Source organism: Protopterus annectens, chromosome 7.part1 (genome assembly GCF_019279795.1).
Source record: "Protopterus annectens isolate FY-2018-M chromosome 7.part1, PAN1.0, whole genome shotgun sequence".
NCBI classification, from domain to species: Eukaryota; Metazoa; Chordata; order Ceratodontiformes; family Protopteridae; genus Protopterus; species Protopterus annectens.
In genome coordinates, this window is record NC_056740.1 from 363351425 (window position 1) to 363374255 (window position 22831).

Consider the following 22831-nt stretch of genomic DNA (forward strand, 5'->3'; position numbering starts at 1 on the left):
ATTTAATAGCTTCAATTCCCCCATGATGCAGAATACTCGTATATAATGATTGTACATCAAGTGTACAAACATAACAATCTTCAGACAACCATATATCATCCATCAATTGTAAAAATTTGTTCGTATCTTTAATTCTAGAATTAACAAGGGCTAGTAAAGGTTTTAATTGTAGCTCCAAATAGGCTGAGATTGGCTCCGTAAGAGACCCCATTCCTGATACTATAGGTCTACCTGGTGGAGGAAAAATATTTTTATGTATCTTTGGTAATATATAAAATAATTGGGACCTTGGAGTATCAACTATCGGTTCTTTTAATAAATTCCCATCTATAAGACCTTCAGACTTAAATTCTTTCAATCTTTTATCAATTTTTTGCTTCAAGTCAGAAGTAGGATCAGTTTTAAATAAAATCTATCATCTTCTAATTGTTTTTTAACTTCCTTTGTATATCCCTCAACATCCCATATTACCAAAGCACCACCCTTATCTGCTTTAAGTATCACTAAATTTTCATTTTCCATCAAACCTTTCGATGCCCGACTGTCACAGATCTTTCACACAATCTGGCCACCTCTTTGCTGGACATTCTCGTTTCCTCTTACTTTCTTCCTGTCTGTCTCAAATCTTCTTCACCAGATTGTCTTCTAATTTTCTGCATGTGTCCAAACCACCGTAGTCTGTTCTCTTTGAGCTTTTCTACAATTGGAGCTACTTTGGCTTCTGCTGTTATGTCCTCATGTCTTCATCTCTCCCACAATGAGCATCCTGCCACCCTCCTCAGGTACTTAATTTCCATCATCTCTAACGTCTTCATCTGCTCTGCCTTTACTGCCCAGGTTTCTGTGTCATACAGTAGTACTTGTCGCACTACTGTCTTGTACACCTTACTTTTCAGCTTCTTTGGCATTCTTCTGTCATAGACTACACCTGACACTCTACGCTAGTTGGCTCCAGCCTCTCTGATTCTAGCTTTGACCTCTTCATTCAGGCTTCCCTTCTCCTCAACCACCCCTCCCAGATACTTGAAGCTGTTTACCTGTTCCACTGTCTTCCCTTCTGTCTCAGTTCTCAGCTTCTTCTGATTTCCCCAGTTTGTTGCCATTACCACTGTCTTATCTGTGCTTAGTTTCATCCCATGTGCCTTCAGTTTTGCATTCCATTTCTTTGTACTTTACTGGAGTTCTTGCTCAGAGTCTGCCTGTAATTCCACATCATCTGCATACAGCAGCTTTGTTGATCTGTTCCCTCCAACCTGTTTGCTAATGTAGTCCATCACCAGTATGAACAGCAGTGGGCTCAGGGTTTAACCCTGGTGTGCACCCACTCTCACTGGGAACCCCTCTGTGAGGCCGAACACTGTTCATACTCAAGTCATTGACTCCTTGTACATAGCCTGCACTAATTCTACCAATGTTTCTGGGACTTCGAACTACAGCAGTGCTGCCCAGATCAGCTTTCTTGGAACCTTGTCATATGCTTTCTCGAAGTCTAGGAATGCCCAGTTGGACTCTTTCCTCATCTGTAGCTTCTTCTCAACTGTCTGTCTCACTGCAAATATCTGGTCAGTTGTGCTCCATCCTGATCTGAATCTGAATTGCTCATCTCCCATCTTACATTCTACTAGTCTGTGTATCTGTTTATCAGGCTCTGTGGAACCTAGTCGGACATTCCCGGTCAACAAATGTTAAATTAAAAATAAAAAAAATCAATCCCCCTCTGTAGAACTTTCATGCAGTGTGATAGGAGTTTGATTCCTCTGTACTGCCCACAGTTGTGGATGCCCCTTTGTTTTTGTACACTGGCATGAGTATGCTTATTCTCCAGTCATCTGGGATACGCCTTTCTCTCCACACTGCTTTGAGTACCCTCTAGCCATTTCTCCCCTGTCTCACCCAGCATCTTTATCATATCTGCTGTGACCTCATCTGAGTCTGCTGCTTTCCCTAACTTAGTGTTATTCTTACTTCTTCTATGGTAGGCTCCTCCTCTTCTCTCATCATAGGCTGTTTCTGGGACAGTGCAACTTCTGCGGGGTTTTCTTCATTCAGAAGCTGCTGGAAATACTCATTTCATCTGCCTTTGATGTCCTGTGAATTGGTGAACACATCCTCCTAGGGGAAGGTATAAATGCATTCAAAGCCCCATTCCCAGCTAGAAGTGGCAACTACACCAAAGTTTACACTGAAGCCCTGTGCAGTCACTTCTGTAAGTGTATAGACTCAGCTGTTCCAGACAGAATCAAAGCCAGAGCCCCAAGAAAAAAAAACAAGCCACCCTGGTGGACATCCAGCATCAACAAACTTTACAACAAATGCAAGAATTGTTGCCTAAGAAAACTAAGGCGAGGCCACAACAATGGAAAAGCACCCTCCTTAGCCTCAACAGGCAAATACAACATTATGTCAAATCCTCTAAGAGTAACTGAGAAAAACTTGGCAATCACTGCCAAGGATAACCATAAGGTCTTTTTACAGCTATGTACTTAGTCTGAAAGGTAAGACCCAAGGGTGTACCAAGCTAGTGACTTAACAGTATCACGCACACTGATCCCACATTGATGGCAAACCTGCTAGCAAACATATTTGGTGAAAATTTTACTCCTTTTACCCCTCAAAACTTATCACAAATCTTGCCCCCAACTTACCCCCACCCCACATATCTGAACAGAAGGTGGTTAAAGCCTTGTCTAAGGCAAAAACACAGCCTCTGTGGCACCAGACAGCATCCCGGGCTGTCTTCTAAACAAACTAAAATATGAACTGGCATTGCCATTAAGTGTCCTATTTAATCATAGCCTAACCACAGGCTTTGTTCTGTTAAACCTGGTGGATTTCTTCAAACATGTGACCAAGGCCATTGACAAGGACATATCTGTGCACACAGCATACCTCAACTTGGCAAAGGCCTTTGACACAGTCCCATGCTCAGGCATTACTGACAGACTTAACAAATTGAATGTAAACCCCTTTGTTGTAATATGGGTAGCAAACTGACTCTCAAACCAGTCACACTATCAAAGTGGGTGACTCTACATCAAACAACAGACCTGTCACCGGTGGAGTGCCACAAGGGTCAGTGCTGGTCCCCCTACCGTTTGGTATTTACTTCTCAGTTCAGGCCAAAACTAAGAGGCTGTGGCTGACCAAGTTTGCGGATGACTGCAAACTGGGTGCAATTATTGAATTCCCAAATGATATCAGTACTTCAGGAGGGTCTTATGCAGACCACAACAGTTGTCTTAATCACAGTCCCAAACTGAATGCAAAGATATGCATCATCATTCCCCTCTATAAAAACAATGTCCCTTCACACTGTGTGACTGTGTCCTTACTTCAGGCCAGTAATTAGGGAGCCTCAATCCCCACCATTAAAGCAGGGAGGGACAGGCACTTAAGAACAAGGGTAATTATACAAAGTATTGCCAAACACAGCTCTCCACAGTAAACACAGTTACCCTTAAGAGTACACAGGGAACACACTCCAACTCTGGGGTTGGACTCGCTCTCTTTCTCCAGACCCCTAACAACACCACCCTAACACCTTGGTGCACTGTCACTGGTCCTAATATCTGACACACACACTTTGATATTTAGTTTTCACACACGCACATGCACACATGGGAAAGTATGGCACAGATTTAACAGCTGTGTCCCTTTCTGCCCAAACTTCAAGGGTAACTGCTGCCACCAGTCAGCTACACAAAAGCTGTTATAAGAGTGCCAAGTTATCCTGTTTACAGTTAATACCAATGGCAGTGTGTGACCAAAGCAGCAAGGCTTTCAGGAGCTGCCAGTGTCACTAAAATAAACATAAATACTCTCAAGCTGCTAAACATATTCTCTAAAGGACCAGCCGCAATGAAGGGTAATAAAAATATTTAATAATAAATAATAGACTACTTAATTACAATAAACACTAGAATTTCCATCACAGAAACGATAAGAAAAATAATATAGTTTGATAGATCTCACAGATGCAGAAAATAATACTCAACTAATCTTACTATATTTCCTAACTAAGCTAAAGAATTACTGTTCCCTGATTACTCACTAAAGCATTTCAGGAAAATAAATGCTGAGCTGATTACTCCAAAGGCAAGATTTGTGTCTCTCCCTCTGTGAATGGTTGAGATGTCACTCAGTGAATGCCTAAGGTAACTCTGAGAATGTATGAGATATCTGTGAGAGAGCTTTCCCTTTCAGTTTCCATGGTTACTGGTGCTGCAAGAGTTCCAATCTATCCCTCACTACTATCTAGAGAAATCATTACAGAATTACATCATCTCTTGTCACCTGACTCTGGTACAAGACACACCCAGAACTTTGTTAAGATCTGATGCAGCATCTGAAAGTTATAAAACAATTTCAGAATCAGCTGGACTGAAATTATTTTATTTATTTATTTATTGCAGTTGGTTTACCAGGATAGTCCATTGGGCCATTTAAGAACCCGTTTTCAATGGAGTCCTGGGGAGAAAAGCTCCAAAAAAGAAAATCAATTTACAAAAACATTGACAGTAAATATATAGGTACATACTATAAGAGAACATAAGCAAAAACATAAGCAAAAACATAAATGTACTTAACATTTGTCAGTGACAATCTTGGTACATGCAACGAAGGAATAAAAGCAAAACATAAAAGCATTTTAATGAATGAGCATAGTAGATGAATAGAGTAGAATGTTAGTAAAGGAAAGGTAGAGTTGGTTATGTGGGGTGGGTACAAGAGCATTCCCATTGAGATTCTAGGTGTAAGAAAAGTGATTTCTTGAAGGTGGAGTGGTTAGAGGTAGTGCGGATGTTTGGAGGTAGGGAATTCCAGAGGCGAGCAAGACAGAAGGAAAGGAGGTTTTTGCCTGGGGATGATTTGGTTTGTGGACCTCTAGAAGATTTTGATTATTAGACCTTAGAACTCTATTTGGATGGTGCATTTTAAAGGCAGAGGAGAGGGAGGGACAGTTGGAGGGGTTTAGAATAAGGTTGTGGGCTAGAGTTAGTTGAGTATAAGCAAGATAGTTGGGAAGTTCTAACCATTTTAGTTTATGGAGGGAGAGACAGTGGTGAGTGGAAGACTTATGGTTGGTAGCTTAATCTAGCTATTTTGTTATAGCAAGAGGTGAGCTGTTTTAAGGAGCACTGAATATTAGTAAGAAGTGGGGCACCATAGAGGAGGGAGGGAATGAGGAAGGAAGAAGCTAGAGTGATTTTAGTGGTAGGTGTGAGGTAGGCTTTTGTCTGTATAGCATACCAAGTTTTTGGTGTGTTTTTGATGTTCTTTGTAGGTGGGAACTAAATTTTAGTTGGTTGTCAATGTGGACCCCAAGAAGTTTGGTCTCTGACACTATTTCAAGAGGAGAGTTATTTTGACTGGTAACTAAGAGTGAGTTTATGTTGGGGGGAGGGAGTTTAGAGAGAGTAAATAACATTAATTTGGTCTTTGTGGCATTGAGAGCTAGATGATTGCAAAGCATCCATTGCTCAGTGGAAGAGAAGGCCTTGAGTAAGTTTTTGTAGGATGGAGATAGAAGAGGCGGAGCAGATGATAGTGGAGTCATCTGCATATTGGATAATGCTAGAGAAAGGGATAGATTTGTGGAAGTCATTAATAAAGATGTTGAATAGAAGAGGGCCCAGTATAGAGCCTTGTGGGACTCGGTGGGGTGCTTAGGAAGGAGGAAGTTGCTTTTTTCCATTTTACAGCTTGATTTCTGTCTGATAGATCACTAGAGAACCAGTTCAGAGAGGAGGAGGATAGGTAGAGTTTGGAGAGTTTAGTTAAGAGCAGGCTGTGAGAGATAGTATCAAAAGCTTTGGAAAGATCAAGGAGTAAGGTGGAAACAATTTGTCCAGAGTCTCGGCTTTATTTACTATTTCAAGGAAAGAGAGAAGGGCAGTCATGGTACTATGATTAGGTCTGAAGCCATGCTGTGTGGGGTTATGAGGTTGTTATCTAGGAGATGAGGAAGGAGTTGATTTGCACACATTTCTCAAGGATTTTGAAATGGGGGACAGGATGGCTATGGGTCTAAAATTGGTAGTGTTATTATTGTTACCTCCTTTGTGTAATGGTATAATAAAGGCTTGTTTCCAAATTTAGGGAACTGTGCCTTCTAGTAGGGAGCGGTTGATTAGGATGCTAATAGGGTAGGCCAGACTTTCGGCAGCAATGTTAAGAAAGTAGGAAGGGATATTATCAGGAGCATTGGTACATGGTTTTAATTTCTGGAGGAGTTTTTTAATAGTAGTTGTAGGAATGGGATTTAAAGTGAAGATAGTGCAGTCGGGTGGTGTTGAATTTTGGGGTTTTATGGGTGAGGATAGAATTTGTGTGGAACAGGAGGTAGAGGAATTAGTGGGTTGGGAGGAGGTAGAGAATGAGGAGGTTAGTTTTGAAATAGAGTCAATAAAGAAGGAGTTAAATTGTGTGGCTAAATCTAGTTCTGGAGCATTTGGATCAGGGGAAGGAGTATCTGGTTTGCTGGGGTGGAGGAGAGTGGAGATTCCTTTCCAGAATTTTTGAGGGTTGCTTTTGTTATGGTTTTGGAGTGTGGAGAAATAGTTTTTTCGATCAGAATAGATACGTTTTTTAGCTTTATTGCGGAGCAGTTTGTATTCGTTGAGGAGTGGGGTTGTCTTGTGTTTTTGGTAGCGTGCCCACACTTTGTCTCTTTGTCTCATGAGAGATAGAGTAGTTTTAGATAGCCAAGGGGCTGATTTAGTTTTTATTCTCTTAGTCTGTAGGGGAGCTTGAGAGTCAAGTAATTTTAGGAATGTCGAGTTGAAGTATGAGACTGCATTATCTAGAGGTAATGTTTTTAGACAAGCCCAGTTTACTGATTTAAGTGAGTTTGAAAAAGTTATAGGGTTAAAGTTTTTCTGGTTGCGGATAGTAATGAAGTTGTGGGTCCGTTGAAGGGTAGTTGAAAGTCGGTGGGTAAAGGTGGGTAAGTGGTCACCTAGTGGGTCGGGAAGGATGCCACTTTTGGTGAAGTAGTGGGGTGGGAGACTAGGATCCAGTCCAGTATACTCCCATCAGAGGGGTTTTTGGCTGGGTAAGTAGGCAAGTTGATCAGTTGTGAAAAGTGGTAGAGGTTAATATTAGTGTTGTTCAAGGAGCTTGGATAAGGGCCCAGTTAATGTTTACGCCTCCTAGGATTATGGTTTCATTACTAATGTTACTGGATAGCCAAGAAAGGATAAGTTCAAGTGTAGGAATATTGTCACCTGGAGGGATATAGATGGAAGCTATACATATTTGTTTGTGGTTATTGATTTGAGATGTGGTAAGGAGAAGTTCAGCGTTGTTGAAGTGTGGGATAGGTTTGTTGTAGGGGGAAACTACTATGGAAGAGGAATATATAAGGGCTACTCCTCCGCCTTTTTTGAGAGGTCTGTCTTTTCTTATGATTGAGTAGTTTGGAGGAACTATTTCAGAGTCCTTAATATGTGGTTTCAACCAGGTTTCAGAAATAGTTAAAAAGTCAGGTTTGTTGTGTAAAAGCCAGGCATGAAGGTTGGGGACTTTCTTAATGATACTTTGTGAGTTTAAGGAAGTGAATAGTAAAGATTTAGTTGTGGTGGTTATATTGGCAGGGCCTGGGTTGATGGATGTCACCTGATAAGAGAGTACTGATCAGGTGTTGTATGTAGTAGTTTAGGTTAATGGACAGCAGGGTTGTGAGATTGGGGTTTATTGTGAGATGTAGGGATTTGCTAGTTCCTATAGGGATTGGGAATGTGTGATGGGGGATAAGTTTGAAACGAAAAAGATGAAGGTTGTCTGAGTGATAAAGATAGGAAGAAATGTGGGAGTAAGATTGTAGTGAAGGTGAATTGTGGTGGTTAGTTATGTGAAAGGAATGGGAGTTAGAGTTTATAGTAGGCTGGGAGAGATGGTATAAGTAAGATAAGGAGAGGAGAAGCAATAGTGAAGGAAAGATGGAGGGTATCTAGAGAGCATGTTGTGATAGGTGACAGAAGGGCAGTGAAAGGATATTGGTGATGGTGTAAGGGAGAAAGAGTTATATAGAGAGAGTATATTATATATTAGAACTGAAAGACAGTAGTATTGGATATAGAGGGGTGTGGTCTAGAAGAGGGAAAGGAGTAGGATTGGTTAATTAGTTGAGAATGGGGATGAGAAAGAAAGTTAGTTTTGGCGGGAAAAAAGGAAGGTGTGTTCAGAGGACTGAGTACTGATTGGAGTAGAATGGAAGTGGGAGTGGTATGTTGGAGGGATAAATGTAGATGTGCTGGGGCGGTGGGATTTGGGGGCAGGGTAGGGGAGCGGAGAGGGCTAACGGAGCGGGTTGAGCCCAAGAGCAGAAGAGGAGCGAGAGACTATCAGAGAGCAATATAAGTAAGTGTAAGTAGTAGAAGGTGATGTGGAGTTGGTCTGGACAAAGTGTAAGGACAAATTAGAAGGGAGAAGTAGGGGCAAGTAAGTAGAAGTAGATACTAGTGGAGTAGATACAGGTGGGGAGAGGGTGACCACTAGTAGACAGTAGCAGAGTTGCACTAAGATGTACTAGGGCTCCCAGAGAGTAAGCTAGAGTAATGGGAGAATGAGCACAGGCTAAGTAAGGGTCTAGGTAAGGGGGGAAGGAGATAAAGGAGTAAGGGGGTTTGCTGCTGGCAAGCTTGACTGGGAGCAAACAAAACGAGCAGGGTTAGCTGGTTATATAAGTACAAAACAATGAATTAATTAAACATACTTTCTTGGTATCTTGAGATAGAGGCTTGCTGAGGATGACAGGTAAAAAAGTTCCAAGAGTAATTGGCAAAGAGTGCAATAGCAGAGTTAGTTGTGGGATTCTACCCAGGCAAAGAACACAGGGTATGTCCGGGTGAAAGCTAACAAGCAGGAAGAAAATGAGAAAAAGAATTATGTTAAAGCAATGCAAACAACACTGTGTTCCCAGAATAGTACAGATAAACTTAACCTTACAATATATTACATTTAGTAATAGTTACAGTCAGGGAGAGTCAATCATATTCATTAGGTTACGACATGTGTTTAGGCTAAGCACATAGAAGATTAGCAGAGTTAAATGGCTAAGGCAAACTCTATCACATACATCTCCACAGTAGTGAACGTTATCAGTAATTAAAGAAGAAAGGGTATCAGCTAAAAGAGGTCTAGGGAATCATAGAGGTGAGCGTTTACACCATTAGGGGTATAGATTATGTAAACGACAAGGGTGGTTATCCTTTAATAGACTAAATTAAGGCCAAGTCAGCTCTTGTAAGGGCATTCCAATTACACACAGGTGAGGTAAATGGCGGAAAAGAACCACGTTTCACAGTAATAAATCAGGAATTACAGGTTAGACCCTTATCAGGAGAAAATCCAGACCAGAACAACACAGTAAATTCAGTAAATATGCCTAAGATAGAGCCAAGTAAATAAATAGCCTTGCATTAGTCGCAATTACAGCACTAGTACAGACACTGCAGAGTGAACAAGTACTAACTCAGACAAGGCAAATATCTTCGTAACATTAGTCAATTACAGCACTAGTACAGACACTGCAGACTGAACAAGTACTAACTCAGACAAGGCAAATATCTTCGTAAACACAAGCACTTAGTTGCATACAGTTAACATCATATTGTAGCTAAATGGAAAACATTAAACTGATACGCTATAGCTGCAGTACATATTAGAATAAAAACAGTATGTAGTACACAGACACTAAGCTAAAACTAAATATGCAATCTTATCAGCTTACACAACTCATTAAAGTATCGCAGACATCATATTGTAGCTAAATGGAAAACATTAAACTGATACGCTATAGCTGCAGTAGATATTAGAATAAAAACAGTATGTAGTACACAGACACTAAGCTAAAACTAAATATGCAATCTTATCAGCTTACACAACTCATTAAAGTATCGCAGACATCAGAGAAATAGTTGGTAGTACGCTAGCATTAAATTGATTAAACTACAATAACTGTTCAGTTTGCACAGTCGTGCTCACATAAAATTAAATATAAGCCTTCGTGAGAGCTACTTCAGGTAAAAAGTACATTCATAGACATACAAACATTTGATAGTGTTCAAATAACATCCGAGCACTATAACAAGATAGCGTTTATCAGGATATCACCAAACGCGATTACCTAGAATAGGTTAGTTCATACACCTCAACAGACAAGCAGTCGCTAAACTAAAAATGTACATAACAGGTAATAACTTACTTGTAGATACTAGCACGCAGCCAAGGATGCTCAGCAGCAGAGGAGGGCAGATCTGAAAATGGCCCTGAGGATAGGAGGGACATTTAAAACTTCAAAAGGAAGTTAATAGGAGGGGGAGGAGCTAGGATAGGAATAGTCAGATGCAGACCGGAAGGGGTGTTTACAGGTAGATAGTGATAGATACTATACTGCAAATAAGGGATACTAGGGAGAAGGTGCTAGGTAGACAATATGAGATACATCTGAAGAGGAAGGAGATTAGTGAAAGGAGAGGAGGGCAGTAGCATGAAGGAGAAGTAGGGAGAAACCAGGTCAGAGCAGAGTAACTAACTATAGATTAATACATGTATGTAAACCTGGATAGTGGAGAGAAGAGGGGAGAGAGCTAGGAGATAAAGAAAGTTAATGTAAGTAGAGGACAAAGTGTACCAGAGAGGATGGAAAAACTATCAGAGAAAGCTGGCTATACCAAGGTAAGTGGAGGTAGCCTAGGGTAGTGGATAAGGATGGACTTTGAAAAGGAAGAAAGGGATAGGAATTAGAAGGGAGAAGTAGGGGCAAGTAAGTAGAAGTAGATACTAGTGGAGTAGATACAGGTGGGGAGAGGGTGACCACTAGTAGACAGTAGCAGAGTTGCACTAAGATGTACTAGGGCTCCCAGAGAGTAAGCTAGAGTAATGGGAGAATGAGCACAGGCTAAGTAAGGGTCTAGGTAAGGGGGGAAGGAGATAAAGGAGTAAGGGGGTTTGCTGCTGGCAAGCTTGACTGGGAGCAAACAAAAACGTAGCAGGGTTAGCTGGTTATATAAGTACAAAACAATGAATTAATTAAACATACTTTCTTGGTATCTTGAGATAGAGGCTTGCTGAGGATGGCAGGTAAAAAAAGTTCCAAGAGTAATTGGCAAAGAGTGCAATAGCAGAGTTAGTTGTGGGATTCTACCCAGGCAAAGAACACAGGGTATGTCCGGGTGAAAGCTAACAAGCAGGAAGAAAAATGAGAAAAAAAATTATGTTAAAGCAATGCAAACAACACTGTGTTCCCAGAATAGTACAGATAAACTTAACCTTACAATATATTACATTTAGTAATAGTTACAGTCAGGGAGAGTCAATCATATTCATTAGGTTACTTACATGTGTTTAGGCTAAGCGCATAGAAGATTAGCAGAGTTAAATGGCTAAGGCAAACTGTATCACATACATCTCCACAGTAGTGAACGCTATCAGTAATTAAAGAAGAAAGGGTATCAGCTAAAAGAGGTCTAGGGAATCATAGAGCTGAGCGTTTACACCATTAGGGGTATAGATTGTGTAAACGACAAGGGTGGTTATCCTTTAATAGACTAAATTAAGGCCAAGTCAGCTCTTGTAAGGGCATACCAATTACACACAGGTGAGGTAAATGGCGGGAAAGAACCACGCCACAGTAATAAATCAGGAATTACAGGTTAGACCCTTATCAGGAGAAAATCCGTAGACCAGAACAACACAGTAAATTCAGTAAATATGCCTAAGATAGAGCCAAGTAAATAAATAGCCTTGCATTAGTCGCAATTACAGCACTAGTACAGACACTGCAGAGTGAACAAGTACTAACTCAGACAAGGCAAATATCTTCGTAAACATTAGTCGCAATTACAGCACTAGTACAGACACTGCAGACTGAACAAGTACTAACTCAGACAAGGCAAATATCTTCGTAAACACAAGCACTTAGTTGCATACAGTTAACATCATATTGTAGCTAAATGGAAAACATTAAACTGATACTATAGCTGCAGTACATATTAGAATAAAACAGTATGTAGTACACAGACACTAAGCTAAAACTAAATATGCAATCTTATCAGCTTACACAACTCATTAAAGTATCGCAGACATCATATTGTAGCTAAATGGAAAACATTAAACTGATACGCTATAGCTGCAGTAGATATTAGAATAAAACAGTATGTAGTACACAGACACTAAGCTAAAACTAAATATGCAATCTTATCAGCTTACACAACTCATTAAAGTATCGCAGACATCAGAGAAATAGTTGGTAGTACGCTAGCATTAAATTGATTAAACTACAATAACTGTTCAGTTTGCACAGTCGCTGCTCACATAAAATTAAATATAAGCCTTCGTGAGAGCTACTTCAGGTAAAAAGTACATTCATAGACATACAAACATTTGATAGTGTTCAAATAACATCCGAGCACTATAACAAGATAGCGTTTATCAGGATATCACCAAAACGCGATTACCTAGAATAGGTTAGTTCATACACCTCAACAGACAAGCAGTCGCTAAACTAAAATGTACATAACAGGTAATAACTTACTTGTAGATACTAGCACGCAGCCAAGGATGCTCAGCAGCAGCGAGGAGGGCAGATCTGAAAATGGCCCTGAGGATAGGAGGGACATTTAAAAACTTCAAAAGGAAGTTAATAGGAGGGGGAGGAGCTAGGATAGGAATAGTCAGATGCAGACCGGAAGGGGTGTTTACAGGTAGATAGTGATAGATACTATACTGCAAATAAGGGATACTAGGAGAAGGTGCTAGGTAGACAATATGAGATACATCTGAAGAGGAAGGAGATTAGTGAAAGGAGAGGAGGGCAGTAGCATGAAGGAGAAGTAGGGAGAAACCAGGTCAGAGCAGAGTAACTAACTATAGATTAATACATGTATGTAAACCTGGATAGTGGAGAGAAGAGGGGAGAGAGCTAGGAGATAAAGAAAGTTAATGTAAGTAGAGGACAAAGTGTACCAGAGAGGATGGAAAACTATCAGAGAAAGCTGGCTATACCAAGGTAAGTGGAGGTAGCCTAGGGTAGTGGATAAGGATGGACTTTGAAAAGGAAGAAAGGGATAGGAATTAGAAGGGAGAAGTAGGGGCAAGTAAGTAGAAGTAGATACTAGTGGAGTAGATACAGGTGGGGAGAGGGTGACCACTAGTAGACAGTAGCAGAGTTGCACTAAGATGTACTAGGGCTCCCAGAGAGTAAGCTAGAGTAATGGGAGAATGAGCACAGGCTAAGTAAGGGTCTAGGTAAGGGGGGAAGGAGATAAAGGAGTAAGGGGGTTTGCTGCTGGCAAGCTTGACTGGGAGCAAACAAAACGTAGCAGGGTTAGCTGGTTATATAAGTACAAAACAATGAATTAATTAAACATACTTTCTTGGTATCTTGAGATAGAGGCTTGCTGAGGATGGCAGGTAAAAAAGTTCCAAGAGTAATTGGCAAAGAGTGCAATAGCAGAGTTAGTTGTGGGATTCTACCCAGGCAAAGAACACAGGGTATGTCCGGTGAAAGCTAACAAGCAGGAAGAAAATGAGAAAAAAGAATTATGTTAAAGCAATGCAAACAACACTGTGTTCCCAGAATAGTACAGATAAACTTAACCTTACAATATATTACATTTAGTAATAGTTACAGTCAGGAGAGTCAATCATATTCATTAGGTTACGACATGTGTTTAGGCTAAGCACATAGAAGATTAGCAGAGTTAAATGGCTAAGGCAAACTCTATCACATACATCTCCACAGTAGTGAACGTTATCAGTAATTAAAGAAGAAAGGGTATCAGCTAAAAGAGGTCTAGGGAATCATAGAGGTGAGCGCTACACCATTAGGGGTATAGATTATGTAAACGACAAGGGTGGTTATCCTTTAATAGACTAAATTAAGGCCAAGTCAGCTCTTGTAAGGGCATTCCAATTACACACAGGTGAGGTAAATGGCGGGAAAAGAACCACGTTTTCACAGTAATAAATCAGGAATTACAGGTTAGACCCTTATCAGGAGAAAATCCGTGAGACCAGAACAACACAGTAAATTCAGTAAATATGCCTAAGATAGAGCCAAGTAAATAAATAGCCTTGCATTAGTCGCAATTACAGCACTAGTACAGACACTGCAGAGTGAACAAGTACTAACTCAGACAAGGCAAATATCTTCGTAAACATTAGTCGCAATTACAGCACTAGTACAGACACTGCAGACTGAACAAGTACTAACTCAGACAAGGCAAATATCTTCGTAAACACAAGCACTTAGTTGCATACAGTTAACATCATATTGTAGCTAAATGGAAAACATTAAACTGATACGCTATAGCTGCAGTACATATTAGAATAAAAACAGTATGTAGTACACAGACACTAAGCTAAAACTAAATATGCAATCTTATCAGCTTACACAACTCATTAAAGTATCGCAGACATCATATTGTAGCTAAATGGAAAACATTAAACTGATACGCTATAGCTGCAGTAGATATTAGAATAAAACAGTATGTAGTACACAGACACTAAGCTAAAACTAAATATGCAATCTTATCAGCTTACACAACTCATTAAAGTATCGCAGACATCAGAGAAATAGTTGGTAGTACGCTAGCATTAAATTGATTAAACTACAATAACTGTTCAGTTTGCACAGTCGTTGCTCACATAAAATTAAATATAAGCCTCGTGAGAGCTACTTCAGGTAAAAAGTACATTCATAGACATACAAACATTTGATAGTGTTCAAATAACATCCGAGCACTATAACAAGATAGCGTTTATCAGGATATCACCAAAACGCGATTACCTAGAATAGGTTAGTTCATACACCTCAACAGACAAGCAGTCGCTAAACTAAAAATGTACATAACAGGTAATAACTTACTTGTAGATACTAGCACGCAGCCAAGGATGCTCAGCAGCAGCGAGGAGGGCAGATCTGAAAATGGCGCTGAGGATAGGAGGGACATTTAAAAACTTCAAAAGGAAGTTAATAGGAGGGGGAGGAGCTAGGATAGGAATAGTCAGATGCAGACCGGAAGGGGTGTTTACAGGTAGATAGTGATAGATACTATACTGCAAATAAGGGGATACTAGGGAGAAGGTGCTAGGTAGACAATATGAGATACATCTGAAGAGGAAGGAGATTAGTGAAAGGAGAGGAGGGCAGTAGCATGAAGGAGAAGTAGGGAGAAACCAGGTCAGAGCAGAGTAACTAACTATAGATTAATACATGTATGTAAACCTGGATAGTGGAGAGAAGAGGGGAGAGAGCTAGGAGATAAAGAAAGTTAATGTAAGTAGAGGACAAAGTGTACCAGAGAGGATGGAAAAACTATCAGAGAAAGCTGGCTATACCAAGGTAAGTGGAGGTAGCCTAGGGTAGTGGATAAGGATGGACTTTGAAAAGGAAGAAAGGGATAGGAATTAGAAGGGAGAAGTAGGGGCAAGTAAGTAGAAGTAGATACTAGTGGAGTAGATACAGGTGGGGAGAGGGTGACCACTAGTAGACAGTAGCAGAGTTGCACTAAGATGTACTAGGGCTCCCAGAGAGTAAGCTAGAGTAATGGGAGAATGAGCACAGGCTAAGTAAGGGTCTAGGTAAGGGGGGAAGGAGATAAAGGAGTAAGGGGGTTTGCTGCTGGCAAGCTTGACTGGGAGCAAACAAAACGTAGCAGGGTTAGCTGGTTATATAAGTACAAAACAATGAATTAATTAAACATACTTTCTTGGTATCTTGAGATAGAGGCTTGCTGAGGATGGCAGGTAAAAAGTTCCAAGAGTAATTGGCAAAGAGTGCAATAGCAGAGTTAGTTGTGGGATTCTACCCAGGCAAAGAACACAGGGTATGTCCGGGTGAAAGCTAACAAGCAGGAAGAAAAATGAGAAAAAAGAATTATGTTAAAGCAATGCAAACAACACTGTGTTCCCAGAATAGTACAGATAAACTTAACCTTACAATATATTACATTTAGTAATAGTTACACTCTAGGAGAGTCAATCATATTCATTAGGTTACGACATGTGTTTAGGCTAAGCACATAGAAGATTAGCAGAGTTAAATGGCTAAGGCAAACTCTATCACATACATCTCCACAGTAGTGAACGTTATCAGTAATTAAAGAAGAAAGGGTATCAGCTAAAAGAGGTCTAGGGAATCATAGAGGTGAGCGTTTACACCATTAGGGGTATAGATTATGTAAACGACAAGGGTGGTTATCCTTTAATAGACTAAATTAAGGCCAAGTCAGCTCTTGTAAGGGCATTCCAATTACACACAGGTGAGGTAAATGGCGGGAAAAGAACCACGTTTCACAGTAATAAATCAGGAATTACAGGTTAGACCCTTATCAGGAGAAAATCCAGAGACCAGAACAACACAGTAAATTCAGTAAATATGCCTAAGATAGAGCCAAGTAAATAAATAGCCTTGCATTAGTCGCAATTACAGCACTAGTACAGACACTGCAGAGTGAACAAGTACTAACTCAGACAAGGCAAATATCTTCGTAAACATTAGTCGCAATTACAGCACTAGTACAGACACTGCAGAGTGAACAAGTACTAACTCAGACAAGGCAAATATCTTCGTAAACACAAGCACTTAGTTGCATACAGTTAACATCATATTGTAGCTAAATGGAAAACATTAAACTGATACGCTATAGCTGCAGTACATATTAGAATAAAACAGTATGTAGTACACAGACACTAAGCTAAAACTAAATATGCAATCTTATCAGCTTACACAACTCATTAAAGTATCGCAGACATCATATTGTAGCTAAATGGAAAACATTAAACTGATACGCTATAGCTGCAGTAGATATTAGAATAAAAACAGTATGTAGTACACAGACACTAAGCTAAAACTAAATATGCAATCTTATCAGCTTACACAACTCATTAAAGTATCGCAGACATCAGAGAAATAGTTGGTAGTACGCTAGCATTAAATTGATTAAACTACAATAACTGTTCAGTTTGCACAGTCGTTGCTCACATAAAATTAAATATAAGCCTTCGTGAGAGCTACTTCAGGTAAAAAGTACATTCATAGACATACAAACATTTGATAGTGTTCAAATAACATCCGAGCACTATAACAAGATAGCGCTTATCAGGATATCACCAAAACGCGATTACCTAGAATAGGTTAGTTCATACACCTCAACAGACAAGCAGTCGCTAAACTAAAATGTACATAACAGGTAATAACTTACTTGTAGATACTAGCACGCAGCCAAGGATGCTCAGCAGCAGCGAGGAGGGCAGATCTGAAAATGGCCCTGAGGATAGGAGGGACATTTAAAAACTTCAAAAGGAAGTTAATAGGAGGGGGAGGAGCTAGGATAGGAATAGTCAGATGCAGACCGGAAGGGGTGTTTACAGGTAGATAGTGATAGATACTATACTGCAAATAAGGGATACTAGGGAGAAGGTGCTAGGTAGACAATATGAGATACATCTGAAGAGGAAGGAGATTAGTGAAAGGAGAGGAGGGCAGTAGCATGAAGGAGAAGTAGGGAGAAACCAGGTCAGAGCAGAGTAACTAACTATAGATTAATACATGTATGTAAACCTGGATAGTGGAGAGAAGAGGGGAGAGAGCTAGGAGATAAAGAAAGTTAATGTAAGTAGAGGACAAAGTGTACCAGAGAGGATGGAAAAACTATCAGAGAAAGCTGGCTATACCAAGGTAAGTGGAGGTAGCCTAGGGGTAGTGGATAAGGATGGACTTTGAAAAGGAAGAAAGGGATAGGAATTAGAAGGGAGAAGTAGGGGCAAGTAAGTAGAAGTAGATACTAGTGGAGTAGATACAGGTGGGGAGAGGGTGACCACTAGTAGACAGTAGCAGAGTTGCACTAAGATGTACTAGGGCTCCCAGAGAGTAAGCTAGAGTAATGGGAGAATGAGCACAGGCTAAGTAAGGGTCTAGGTAAGGGGGGAAGGAGATAAAGGAGTAAGGGGGTTTGCTGCTGGCAAGCTTGACTGGGAGCAAACAAAAACGTAGCAGGGTTAGCTGGTTATATAAGTACAAAACAATGAATTAATTAAACATACTTTCTTGGTATCTTGAGATAGAGGCTTGCTGAGGATGGCAGGTAAAAAAAGTTCCAAGAGTAATTGGCAAAGAGTGCAATAGCAGAGTTAGTTGTGGGATTCTACCCAGGCAAAGAACACAGGGTATGTCCGGGTGAAAGTTTCTTGGTATCTTGAGATAGAGGCTTGCTGAGGATGGCAGGTAAAAAAAGTTCCAAGAGTAATTGGCAAAGAGTGCAATAGCAGAGTTAGTTGTGGGATTCTACCCAGGCAAAGAACACAGGGTATGTCCGGGTGAAAGTTTCTTGGTATCTTGAGATAGAGGCTTGCTGAGGATGGCAGGTAAAAAGTTCCAAGAGTAATTGGCAAAGAGTGCAATAGCAGAGTTAGTTGTGGGATTCTACCCAGGCAAAGAACACAGGGTATGTCCGGGTGAAAGTTTCTTGGTATCTTGAGATAGAGGCTTGCTGAGGATGGCAGGTAAAAAAAGTTCCAAGAGTAATTGGCAAAGAGTGCAATAGCAGAGTTAGTTGTGGGATTCTACCCAGGCAAAGAACACAGGGTATGTCCGGGTGAAAGTTGTAGATACTAGCACGCAGCCAAGGATGCTCAGCAGCAGCGAGGAGGGCAGATCTGAAAATTAGTTAAATATAACTCTGTCTGGAATTCATGTATATCCACACTCTATCCAGCAAGACCCACTGTTGAAGCATTTTTAACACAAGCAACTTTACAAATACATTTTAACACAAATATCTGCACAGATCAGTGTAAACGTCAATGACATACAATTATTTACAAAACTCCAGCTAATTGCGTTGGCATATGTTACACATACTTGGCCCTTCTCCCTGGCACAGATGGCACTCCCTCATATCATCACACACAGTATCAAATTAACAACAATATGCTATGTACCAATGAAGAGGTAAGGGATCTGGGATCACAAGTAGATTGTGATCGTAATTTTGACCACCATGTGTCTACTGTAGTAAGGAAGGCTTTCTACTTGGCACACTTTGTTAGCAAAGGCATAGCCTCTAAAACAAAGGAAGTTATAACCCACCCTGTACTTTTCACTATGCAGGTCTATAATTAAGTATAAGCTCCCCTTTTGGCATGTACCATACAAAGCACCTGCAGCAATTGGAGAGACCTCAGAGGCTTCTAACAAAGATGATCAAGGTACTCCAGCACCTGCCTTACACAGAGTCCCTGTCACTATCCTCTGTGTCATGCAGACTTCTTAGGGGAGACTTATGCCTGACTTACATAGCAACCTCTGACCTAAACCTAATGAATTTGCTGCACATCCATAAATCAAACAGGACTAGAGCTTCCTGTTCCAGGGACGTAGATATGGCCTGCAACATGAACAGGATGTGTTGGAGGGACAGATTAATCTCCCAGTGACGCCTTGTCTTTGGAATAGGCTTCCAATTCATGTGAAGCTGCGCACTTCTGTGACACTGTTCAAAAGGAACCTGGACGAGTGAATGCAGCAACATAAATTCTTAATGGGGATAGTGCCCACAACCTTCCTGGACATGGGCAGTCATTACTAAATATGATCCCTGGGCGTTGACTACAGTATCTCTAGTATTACATTTGGAAGAAATGGCTAGGCTTAAATGACCTTTGGGTCAATAGCCTAGTAACCTGTAATGAACCTATATACCAAAGTCATTCTAGTCATAGGGCAATGATAATTACGATAATTGGGGCATGACTGGCTAGGCTTAAAAAGGTTCTACAGCCATTAGCTAAGTAAGTTTTTTAAGATCCCATCAGGGTTTTCTTACACTAAGATGAAATTGCATGACATTGTTTTCCTCAGAAAGCTGTCAAACAAACAGATGTTGGATTCCAGCAATACATATAATAACCAAAACCTGTTATAGTGGAATGTAGGTGAAAGGTATTAAACCGATTAGCAATGAGCTTCTCTTTAGAAAAGATACACTTTAATCAAAGTTTAATTTTTCTGACCTTGTTATATCTACTAGCAGGAGAAACTACTAATAGGAATCTACGTATGTTATGTACTGTCTGATTAATATAAAATAAAAATAAATAAATAAAAATGGATTACTTAGGTCAGCTGTAGCTCATAATACATTTTTTCAGCCAGTTTAGGTCTAAACCATTTACTGTGACATATTCATACCCAAATTTGCCTAAGCATAGGCCTGAGCTTCAGCAAGCGATCTCATTAAATGTGAGAGAAGAGCAGTCACAAGTGATGAGCTTTAAATGTGTGCAAATTGGTCCATGTACAACACAAACACAAGCTGCTAGCACATCATTTTGGGTTCCTATCACGTAGTCTAACTTTTACAAGTTCGAACCACATATGGTCGAGACCATATGTTCAAATTTGTAAAAGTTCGAGCATGTGAATGGAAATCTCCATAAGCGGAGGTTTCTATTCAGTTCAATGTGGTGTGATCTCGGAGTTGGTATATTTAAGTAGCAGGGGGTGTGGGGGAGTGCAGGTGGGCTTGACCCCCTGCTTACAACAATTTATTTTTTTGTCCGTTGTATTTTTTTTTTTTTTTATGTAGTCGAAGTTCTGTAACTTAGAACATAATGGTTCGGCCATTAGGTGTTCGGAGTTACAGAACTTCGACTATCTGATATAGACCCCATCATTTTAGCCTGTGTCTACCATTACCACTAGTTACAACACAAAAAGCACAATCAGTTGGAGGGGAGGGCGGATTCACAGCTGGGTTTCTGTGAAGATACTGACTACCATTTGTAACCCTCCATCTCATTATTGAAGCCTTGCTACTAAATATTTAATTTATTTATGTTTGTGTGTGTGACTGTATGTATGTATGTATGCATGTACGTATTTATTTAATTTAATGAAACAAAAAAGTAATCCGTTTTTGGAATAAACTGTAAAGGTCCATTGCACATGCACACAAGCACCTCTAGGCTCTCCTGAATTTGGAGGAAGACATCTAATTTGTTCTCAAACTTTTGTTGCATTCCTCCTAAATTTAGAAATTATTTTGATTTAATAGCACCAGTAAGAGTACCTAATATGGAAGCTTTTCCCTAATAATTTTTTCTTTGTCCGTAATTCCAAAGTAAAAGTTGAAAGACAAGACAAAAATATACACACGCAGATTGTGCTAACACATGTCGCTATTTACCACATTAGAGGAGTGGGACACTTTTTTCCCTTTTTCAGGCTTCAGCTTCTTACAGAACAAAAAATGTTTATTGCAGTCTTTTGCAAAAGAATGGTTACTATTAAAAGTGAGTATACTCAACAAAACAAATATGTTTGCAACTGTCTAATCAATAAAAAGGGTCTGTAGCCATGGATATGACCTTTTCCACTATATCCATTACCAGCTTGGTGGATAAGGGAATCCTTAGGCAATGTAGAAATTGTCTCATGTTTTCTGACAACCAGCAAATTCTCAAACAAACTGATATGGTATATGAAAGATGTATTTACACAATGTCACTGGAGGCAAAGCCCTCACATAAAAGCATAATTCATAGATTCATAAATTAGTACTAGGCTAACTGCCCTTGCGAGCATTTTAAGCCTAGCCAATTATCCCCTGTGAGAGTCAAACCCTGTACCTTGTGTTTGTAAGGCAAACACCTTAACCATTAGGCTACCCTCCCAACCCCCATTGTGAATACAGTTGTCAGTAGTACACACACTGAACCTCACACTGAACCTATCACACACAATTCAAAGCAAACACATACACAGTCATATTCCAAAGCACTTAAATGTAACTTACCTTAACCCCAAAGACCTATAAGAAGAACACACAAACTTCATCAACAATCCTGAGTGTACTCTTTTAAAACACCCACATCAACACATACAGCCACACCATATGGAGCCTCTATTTCTAAGTCCATAAAGCAAGCCACTACAGAATCTAACATTCTAGCCATTGGAGACTCCATTGTGAGACACACTGATGGGCTTGTCACCAGGCTGAGTAAGGAGAAAGTCATGGTCAGTTTCTTATCAGGGGCCAGGATACACCACATTACCCATGCACTCAGGTCACTGGACCACAATTACCAGTATGACTCAGTCACAGTCCATATGGGTGGAAATGACCTGATCCCTAGACTATATGAAGTGAGACTTCATGGAGCTCTTGGAATGTGTCCCAGACTGGTATGAGCCTAGCACTGAACATCATTTTACCTTCTCCAAGGATGATGCCACAATACAAACAGAAGATGATTGATTTTAATAATTGGCTTAGTCTCTGGTATGATTCTAACGGGGTGCAATATTTGTCTGCGTTGAAGGAGCTACTACACAGACATGGACTAAAGGTGGAGGTGTCTCAATTTACATCAGAAATAAATATACCGAAAAGCTTGTCAAACAGGACAATTCACTTGAGCTTCTCCACATTAAAATCCAATAACACTTCCTTGCAAGCTATAGGCCTCCCTCTATGACCACTCATCTTTTACACACACACACACACACACACACACACACACACACACACACACACACACACACACACACACACACACACAAGTGTATTTATATATGGGTCTACTTCACAATCCCACTTACCCGACTTTCAAATAAGCAAGACAACAAAGCAAGAATGCAGAAGACTGACTGCCCAGAACACTGACTTTCAACTCCAAGTAAGTGACCTTTTGGCCAACCACAAAAAGAAATTAAAACCAAAGCAAACAAAACCCACCCATGTGGGGGGGGGGGGGCTTCACTCCCTAACTAAGTATACCAACACAGAGATTGTACTGCCGCGAGGGTTAGGGGCAAAGT

At 40.2% G+C, this 22831-nt stretch overlaps 1 protein-coding gene and 1 long non-coding RNA gene across 2 annotated transcripts in view; one reads left to right on the forward strand and one right to left on the reverse strand.

The window, feature by feature from the left end:
- Window positions 1–22831, forward strand: part of RPP14 (ribonuclease P/MRP subunit p14) — a 461268-nt gene that overhangs the window by 167601 nt on the left and 270836 nt on the right. The gene's annotated exons all lie outside the window — the stretch shown is intronic.
- Window positions 8768–13422, reverse strand: LOC122807775. The gene is made up of 3 exons (XR_006365722.1): window positions 13376–13422; window positions 11045–11184; window positions 8768–8855 (listed from the first exon to the last, which is right to left on the reverse strand). It is a non-coding gene; the product is annotated as an uncharacterized LOC122807775 (long non-coding RNA).